The following is a 9,738-nucleotide window of genomic DNA, read 5'->3' on the forward strand; positions in this document are numbered from 1 at the left end:
ACAAAGAAAAACCCCCCCCCCCCCCCCCCCAAAAAAAGAAGAAGACCTAAATAAATTAAGGATATATCTTGTTCACAGGTCAGAAGACTCAATATTGTTAACATATCAATTCTCCCCCAAGTTGTTTTACACATACAATGCAATCCCAATCAAAACCCCAGCAAGGGGTTTTTTTTGATAAAATTTGGCAAACTGATTCTCAAATTTATGTGTAAATGTACAGGATATAGAATGGCAAAAATAATTTTTACATTGAAGAACAAAGTTGGAAGGCTTATAATGACTTGATTTTAAGACTTACTATAAAATTACACCAATCAAGACATTATGGTATTGGGGCTTCTCTGGTGGTACAGAGGTTAAGAATCCGCCTGCCAATACAGGGGACACAGGTTTGATCCCTGATCCGAGAAGATCCCACATGACGTGGAGCAACTAAGCCCATGTGCCACAACTACTGAGCCTGCGCTCTAGAGCCTGCGAGCCACAACTACTGAGCCCACGCGCCACAACTACTGAAGCTCGCATGCCTAGAGCCCGTGCTCAGCAACAAGAGAAGACACCGCAATGAGAAGCCCGCACACCACAATGAAGAGTAGCCCCCACTCGCCACAACTAGAGAACGTCCGCACTCAGCAACGAAGACCTGATGCAACCAAAAATAAAATAAATAAAATAAACAACAACGAAAAAAGATATTATGGCATTGGCATATAGCCATATAGATCAATGGAACATAACATAGTCCAGAAATGGGCCCACACATATATGGCTGGTTGATTTTCAATTTAAAAAATGTTAAAAATATTCAATAGGGAAGGATAATACTTTTCAACAAATGGTGCTGGGTCAACTGGATATCCACATAAAAAAGAATGAAGTTGAACTAATATCTCACACTATACTCAAAAATTAACTCAAAATGGATGGTAGACCTAAATGTAAGAGCTAAAACTATAAAACTTCTAGAAAACATAGGATAAAATCATAGTGAACCTGGGTTAGGCAAAGATTTCTTAAATAGAGCACAAAGAGCACAAAGTATAAAAATACATAAAATTAACTTCATCAAAATTTTAAAATTTATTCTTCAAATATACTTTTAAGAGAATTAAAAGACAAGCTACAGACTGGGAGAAAATATTTGCCAATTATATATCTGATAAAGGAGGACTCATATCCAGAGTGTTTAAGAATAATTTCTTATTTACAAAAACAAGAAAATAAAGAACCCAACTGAAAACAGGCAAAAGATTTGAACTGATACTTTACCAAAGATATATGAGTGGTAACCAAATACATGAAAGAATACTCAACATCGTTAGCCATTAGGGAAATGAAAGTTAAAACCTAATGAGATGCCAATACACACCCATTAAAACATCTAGTATTTTTAAAACTGACCATACCAAGTGTTAGTGAGGATTTGGAACAACTGAAAGTCTGAGTTGCAGTTGCATAGTTGCTGGGACTGTAAAATGGTGTAATCACTTTGGAAAACAGTTTGGAAGTTCCTCAACTGGTTACATATAAAGTTACAATGACCCAGCAACCCCCCAAAATGAAAGCATATGTCCACATCAAGACCTGTACATGAATATTTATAGCAACTATATTTGTAGTAGTAAAAAACTAGAAACAACCCATGTCCATCAATATGTAAATGGATAAACACATTGTGGTATATCCATACCAAGAAATGGTACTCAGCAACAAAAAGGAATGAACTATTGATATATTCAACAACTTGGATGAATCTCAAAACAATTGCAGTAAGTAAAAGAAGTCAAATTTTTTAAATACCTACTTTTTATTCCATTTATATAAAAAGTCTAGAAAATACAAACTAATCTGTAGTGACAGAAAGAAGAGCAATGGTTGCCTGTGGATAGGAAGAGGACTTTGGAGGATGATAGATATGCTCATTATCCTGAATATGGTAATGGCTTCATGATGTATACATACGTATATCAAAACTTCTTGTACTGTGCAATTTAAATATGAGCGTGTTTATCGTATGTCAATTATAGCTCAATAAAGCTGTTTAAAAATAAAGTAACATTTTCCTACTTTTAAAAAGAGCTGTATATTTTCACAATTGAAAAATTAGAAAAACAAAGAAGCAAGGCAAAAAAAAACTCCACAATTCCAATCACTTGGAGACAAGTATTTTTACCTTGATATGTATCCCTCCAGATTTTTCTATACATTTATATCTATATAGTTTTTTCAAATACAGTATATATAGTATACATCACTTATAAGCTGCCTTTAAAATTTTCTCATGTTTTAGAGGCCTTTCCATGTTAATAAAATTCAACACCATCTCCCCAAAAGAAATACTGAAAGAATGGAAAGAAGGTAGAAAGGGAGGGGAACGAACAATTGATACATGTAACAACATGGATGAATCTCAAAATAATTATGTTGAGTGAAAGAAGCCAGAGCCTACCAAAAAATACATACCCTATGACTCCAGCTATGTAAAACTCAAGAAAAATACAGATTAATCTATAGTGAGAGAAAGCATATTAGTGGTTGCCTGGGAGTAGGGAGGGGCCAGAAGTGGGCTGGGAGAGAAGAATTATAAAGAGACATAAGAAACCTTTTGGAGGTGATGGACATGTCCATTACTTTGATCATAGTGATGGTTTCATGAGTGTACACATATGTCAAAACTTGTCAAATTGTATACTTGAAATATATGCAGTTTATTGTATGTTAATTATTCCTCAATAAAACTTTAAAAAACCATAGATGGGGAAATCAAGGCTCAGAGAGGACACAAACTACTCAGGGAGACACAACAGGTCCATTGCTGAGCCAGAACTAAAACTCCATCTTTGGACTCCTAATCTAGTGCTCCTTTCACTGTACCACAATGCCTGACAGGCCTCCAATGATCTGCCCAACCACCAGGGAAGAGCAGCAGGGTCAGATGGCTGATTTTCTAAGCTCTGCTTTCAGCAGAACAAGAACAGAGAACAAATGCTGAAATGATGAGCCCCTTCCTGCCCTGAGACTGAAACTAGATAGGGCTCTGCCCTCAGCTTTGAGAACACTCCTGAGCTAAGGAGGTAGCCAGTTTGGGCAGTTCCTTCAAGTAGGCAGGTGACAGCTCTGTCTCCAGAAATAGCTCTCTCCACACTTGCAGTCCAGCAATTAGGAAGGAAACCTTGGATGGTCAGCCTGAGACAGATGACAAGGTAATCAATCCAGGGAAGACTGGCTGCCAGGATCAATAGGGCTTTGATTCTCAGAGCTGAGATAAACACTAATGTTAGCTACACAGTTAGGGACCTCCTGCTATGGCTTCAGGATGTATCAAAGCCAGAGGAAATCTCACTTCTGATATTAGGCCATGTTCCTGCCTCTGAGCAGGAATCTGCTGACAATCCCTAGCACCGCTGGATTCCTTATTAGAGCGGAGGGATGGAGGTAGGGAAAAGATGGCAGAGGGAAGGACTGGGGAAACATGGGCAGAACTCATTTTTTCAATGTAAAATGCTTTTTCCAGGGATACTGACCCTTTCTGTTGAGTGTTTTATGAGAGAGATGGGGAAAATGAGGAAAAGAACAGAGGAAGAAAATCAAATCCCTGCAGACCAGAGAATATTACAGTGGTTGGCAACCTGCTTCCCAACAGAGAAATTTCCTTGAGCCTCAGCTTGACTATCTTGGAACCAGGCTGTTGGGACCCGTACCACTACAAGGAAGGTTCTGGGATGGATTAGTCTTTCTATAATGTATAGATTAAGAGCACAGTCTCTGAAGTCAGAGAGACATGGGTTTAAGAAAAGATCTACTTACCTGCTGTTTGACTTTGAGCAAATTACTTCATATCTCTAAGCCTCAGTTTCCTCATCTGAAAAATGGATATTATAAAAGTGCCACTAAGTGTTTGTTTTGTGAAGATTAAGTGAGGTAATATAAGAGACCTGGCATGTAGAAATTAAATAATGTCCTGGAGAGAGCAGATGAAGACAGTCACTTCTATCAAGCTGTTACTGAAGGGAATCCCACACCCAGACACATACACCCCTCATTTAACTAGCCCAGATTTGTTGGATGGTCATTATGTAACTGTGTCTTTGTGTGCAGAAGTCAATGACTGTTCAGAGCAGTAAGTCTTCATGGCACCCCATGGGTTCCAGCACACCCCCAAACTTGAAAAGCAGCAACAGCAGCAACTAAGAGCCAGACCCTCAGCAGAGCAAATGCAAAGTGCAGTCTGGGCGGGCGGGGCACAGGCTACTTATCTGAGAGGTGACTCTGCAGTAAGGGTGGGAGTGGAAGTTGGCAGAGGGATGGAGGTCAAGATTTCAAATCTCTTCTTCTAATTCAATCTGCCAGGAGGAGTAAATCATCATGATGGCAAGGATAGGTAGGTGGACAGGGAAGGAAATAGCCAGCACTGAGCAAGTCAGAGATCATAGACTCAAGATAAACCTCTTGGCAGCAAGGAGGAAGGTCCCAACACCTTTATGCTTTAATTTCAATACCATCTCACCTTTGAAAAGTGCTTTTATCTTCCAAATGCTTTTCCAGCACTTATCTCATTACATCCTCATGGCAACTGTATAATAACCTAACATATATAGGCCAGCAAATGTCCTCCTGTCTTCCTTTTCTTCATAGTGGTAGTAGTAATAGCTGAGACTTGTATAGTACTTACTATGTGGCAGGCACTATGTTAAATTCCTTATGCATATTAGCTATGTCATCTCATTTAATCCTCATAACAACCTGATAAAGTAAATACTGTAAGTGACCCCACTTACTTTCCGTCAACTAAGTAAACAGACCAAGAGGGATTTGGTGACTAGACTAGGGCACATGGCTAGTAATCAGTAGAGCTGAGACACCAGCCCAGGTCTGTCTGATTTTAAAGCCCTTGCTCTTAGCTACTATGCTAAGGTATATAACCCTATTTTGCAGAGGAAGAAAATGGAGCCAGAGAGCTTGAGTGGCTTGCCCAAGGACACATAGCAAGCTAGTACCAGCAGGAGGCCTAACTTTGGGCCTTCTGACCCTCAGCCTAGTGTTCACTCCCTTATTCACTTCCCAGCCATTGGCACTACACTCCAGGCGCCCTATGGTCAACATGCACTTGGAATGCCAGAGATCAGGTAAACATGCCATCTACCAACAAGGTCACAGTTTAATCTTTCATTATTTTATGATACCTGCTCTATAGATGAAGTAACCAAGGAGGCAAACAGCTTACCCCAGATTTTCCACTGTACCAGGAGCAGAGGAATTCCTCAAAGTTCTTAACTTTCAAGTCTGGGCTTGTTTCACTCGAATACCTCTGTGTGCCCACAAGGCAGCAAAGAAAGCAGTGTGGATCAAAAGACAATCAGACAAAAGAAACCCAGTACACTCCCTGTCTCCTTTTAATTGGATCTGTGGAGCCCTCAGGGCTGGGACAAAGACAGCTGACACAGAAGTGAGGTAGCTGAAGAGAATGTCAGGGGTCTGCAGGGATAGGACAAGAGAGGTTTGAAAAAGCATATAATTTGGGTAGAGGTAGAGGGTAATGTTAGGGTCTTGAAGCCTTGGAGTACCTTTTTGTAGAGGCTCTGTGGTATCCCTTAAGAGGGTATGGAGAAGGCAGGAACACAAGCAGAGCTGTAAACCCATTTCTATCCTGGTCTTCAGCCATGAAAACAACACTAAGAACCTGCCAGGATTTTGGCCTGGTACCAGAGACTGAGGTGGCTATGGTGCATTGCAAGACAAAGGTCTAGCCAGTCCAAGCAGGAAGCTAACATACGTGTAAAGGGAACTTGTCCAGTGATCCCAAATGCCAGCCTTGGGACCATACTTACCTGGCTGCATCTGCACTACCTAGGTAATTCAAGGGCATTGTCAAGTTTGGGAAGCTCTGTATTGGCTCAACTAGTATTTTTCAGTGTCAGTGACCATTGTGGGAAGTGGTCAGAAGGACCATTTGGTTGGAGCTCTCATTCAGAAAAGGTCTCCAATGTAGACCTTATTAATCTTGTAATTATCTTGTGAATGACATATACACATATATATTTTAACATCTTTATTGGAGTGTAATTGCTTTACAATGGTGTGTTAGATTCTGCTTTATAGCAAAGTGAATCAGCTATACATATACATATATTCCCACATCTCCTCCCTCTTGCATCTCCCTCCCACCCTCTTGTGAATAACATATATTAATTACCTTGTATTTATGTGATGTGTATTAAAAGCATATTTTGGCAATTCCTTGTTTAAAAGTACCCAGAGAGCCTCACAAAATGGATGTGTCTTGAGCCTTTCCCCTGCTCTGCATGTGGAGAGCTATGACACGGTTCAAGTGGAATGTTAAAAAGATAACTGTGGTCATTGTGTCCGTAAGGGTGTGGAGGCAGGATTGGAAACCACCACTGAGGAGGCCAGTGTCAGAATTTTTTAGGGATGGTAGGAAGAAGCCTGGACTGGAGACCTGCCAACGAGAACAGGCTTAAGACTGAACCACATAAACAAGAGTTTGGAAGAACAACTTTTAGTGTTCATCTAAACCCACCTCCTCACTTTATGCATGGACAAACTGTGGCCCAGAGAGATTAAACGTATCACCCAAAGTCACTAATTTGTTACAGCCTAAAGTAACATGTTACATATTTCTAGTACACAAATACTTAAGATATTAAAAAGGGACAGGACTCTTTCTGGAGAGGAGGGAGGAGAGAGCTGAGGAGGACTCCAAGGTTTCAAGTATGTACCTGCATCCCAGATAGTGCCAGAACCTAGGACCCTCCCACCCTGTGGAAGATGAACAGGATTTCAGGGAACACCTCAAAGAAAGTTACTGAGGGCCTACCTCCAGGGGCTCTTTCCATGCAGTGGGCCAGGGGTTGGTCAGGTCCCTGGGTAAGGCTCCCACCTGATGGGTTTTGGTGGAGCATCAGGTATCAGTAAAAGCCAGGCTACCCAGCTCCCATTGCAGCCTGTTCTACTCTTCTATGTGGGTGGCATTCCCCAAGGGCCAGGGTGGGGGCAGGGTGAACAAGCTAGCAAACACCAAGGTGAAGAGGAGCAGGAGCTATTTGTTAAGACATGTGCTCTTTGGAGGGGGTGGCCTCCATGCCAAGACAAACTCCTTCAGAAATAAATATGGCACATAAAAGACTAATTATGGGTTTGGTCTTTGGGATTTAGTAGGAGAGAACTGGCTCTCTTCAGGATAAAGTTTTGCAGTCTGCAGTACCAGTCTGCAGCAGGGGAACATGAAAGGGCAGGGTGGGAAGGGGTGTCTCCAGTACCCCTCAGCAGGCTCCTCTGGCTAGGAAGTGATGTTTACCTAGGGGGAGACAGTTTTACAAAGTTGGTTTTACTAGGAACTGAAATAAAAGGGAGCCAGAGCAGAGATGCAGCCCACCATAAATGGCAGCAGCTGCATTGGATTCTTCCCTCTTGTGCAACTTGCCCAAGGGGCTTCAACTATACCCTCTCCAATCTTCCTCCTCAACTGGCTTATGCTGTTATCATCAGTTGCCATGAAAAAGCCTCTTCACCACCAGGCCTGGGGATAATAGCACTCTATCCCCTCCCACCCCGAGTTGCTTGCATTCTGTCTTGTCTGCCCAGCCAGGTAAATACTGTGTCCAACATGGCACAAGTGGAAGCCAGGCAGCTGTTCTGTACACAGCCCAGGCCACGCTGGTGAGAGACACTAAAGAATACTTTGACAATTGAAGGCCCAGCTCTAGCTTCATCCTTTACCTTCTATATAACTTCAGACAATTAACACCTTCAAATTAATTTTCCTACTCTGTAACATGAGGGTAATAGTAGTCATCTTATAAGGTTAGTATAAGGACTATATAAAATAATGCATATGACTCTCAACCTGTCTCCTGTAATGAAGATAGAAGAAAATTTATTTAAGGGAAAGCAGAATTGCATCCTTTTCCTTTGGATGTAAAGTACCTTGAAAAGCTGTTGCCAGGCCTCTGGACCCAACAGGACCCTATAATTCTTACCTGAATTGGATTGAGCTGAAATAAAGAGGTAAAATCCTAAATCATCCATTGAAGTCTTCTTGAAAGAGTTCCTGGACACAAGATGACAGAGCAGAAGGACATGAACTCACCTTTTCTTATGGAAACCCCAAAATCACAACTAACACTGAACAACCACCAACAAAAAATGCTGGAACCTACCAAATAAGATACCCTATATCGAAATACAAAGAAGAAGCCACAAAGAGATGGTAGGAGAGGCACAATTGTGATAAAATCAAATCCCATACACACTGGGTGGGCGAGTCACAAAAAGGAAAATAATTATACCACAGAAGTACTCCCACAGGAGTGAAAGTTCTGAACCCACGTCAGGCTCCCCAGTCTGAGGGTCTGGCAATGGGAGGAGGAGACCCCAGAGAATCTAGCTTTGAAATCCAGTGGGGTTTGATTGCGGGAATTCCAAAAGACTGGAGGAAACAGAAACTCCACTCTCAGAGGTCACACAGAGGGTCCCATGCACAGCAGGACACAGGGAAAAAAAGCAGTGACCTCATAAGAGACTGGGCCAGACTTACATGCTAGTATTGGAGGGTAACCTGTGGAGGCAAGGGGCAGCTGTGGCTCACTGTGGGGACAAGGACACTGGTGACTGTAGTTCTGGGGAGTACTCATTGGTATAAGCCCCCTCGAAGGTCATCATTTTCTGACCAAGACATGGCCCCACACAACAGCCTATAGGCTCCAGTGCTGGGATGCCTCAGGTAAAAAAATCCAACAGGGCAGGGACACAGCTCCACACATCAGCAGACGGGCTGCTTAACGACTTCCTGAGCACACATCTGCCAAATAAACACACGCCCTAACACGGCTCTGCCCACCAGAGAGACAAGACCCAGCTCCACCCACCAGAGGGCAGGCACCATTCCCTCCCACCAGGAAACCTACACAAGCCCCTGGTGCAACCTCACCCACCAGGGTGCAGGAACCAGAAGCAAGAGGAACTACAGTCCTGCAGCCTGTAGAAAGAGGACCACAAACATAGAAAGTTAGACAAACTGAGACAACAAAGAAATATGTTGCAGGTAAAGGAACAAGATAAAAATCCACAAGAAAACTAAATGAATAGGAGATAGGAAATCTACCTGGAAAACAATTCAGAGTAATGAATCCTATGCATCCTATGGGATGCAGTGAAAACAGTTCTAAGAGGGAAGTTTATAGCAATACAATCTCACCTCAAGAAATAAGAAAACCTGTAGGAACCAAGATGGCGGTGTAGAAGGATGTGCTCTGACTCCCTCTTGTGAAAACACCAGAATCACAACTAGCTGCTGGACAATCATCAACAGCAAGACACTGGAACTCACCAAAAAAGATACCCCACATCCAAAGACAAAGGAGAAGCCACAATGAGACAGTAGGAGGGGTGCAATCACAGGAAAATCAAATCCCATAACTGCTGGGTGGGTGACTCACAGACTGGAGAACACTTATACCACAGAAGTCTACCCACTGGAGTGAAGGTTCTGAGCCCCACGTCAGGCTTCCCATCCTGGGGTCCCGGCAACTGGAGGAGGAATTCCTAGAGAATTAGACTTTGAAGACTAGTGGGATTTGATTGCAGGACTTTGACAGGACTGGGGGAAACAGAGACTCCACTCTTGGAGGGCACACACAAAGTAGTGTGCGCATCAGGACCCAGGGGAGGGAGCAGTGACCCCAGGGGAGATTGAACCAGACCTACCTGCTAGTGTTG

At 42.6% G+C, this 9,738-nt stretch overlaps 1 protein-coding gene across 1 annotated transcript in view; it reads right to left on the reverse strand.

Annotated features, from left to right (window-relative positions):
- The window catches only part of SLC16A2 (solute carrier family 16 member 2), a 112,537-nt gene that overhangs the window by 27,218 nt on the left and 75,581 nt on the right, over window positions 1-9,738 (reverse strand). The window lies entirely within an intron of this gene.

The sequence above is a fragment of the Neophocaena asiaeorientalis genome, unplaced genomic scaffold (assembly GCF_003031525.2).
Source record: "Neophocaena asiaeorientalis asiaeorientalis breed wild unplaced genomic scaffold, Neophocaena_asiaeorientalis_V1.1 scaffold47, whole genome shotgun sequence".
NCBI classification, from domain to species: Eukaryota; Metazoa; Chordata; class Mammalia; order Artiodactyla; family Phocoenidae; genus Neophocaena; species Neophocaena asiaeorientalis.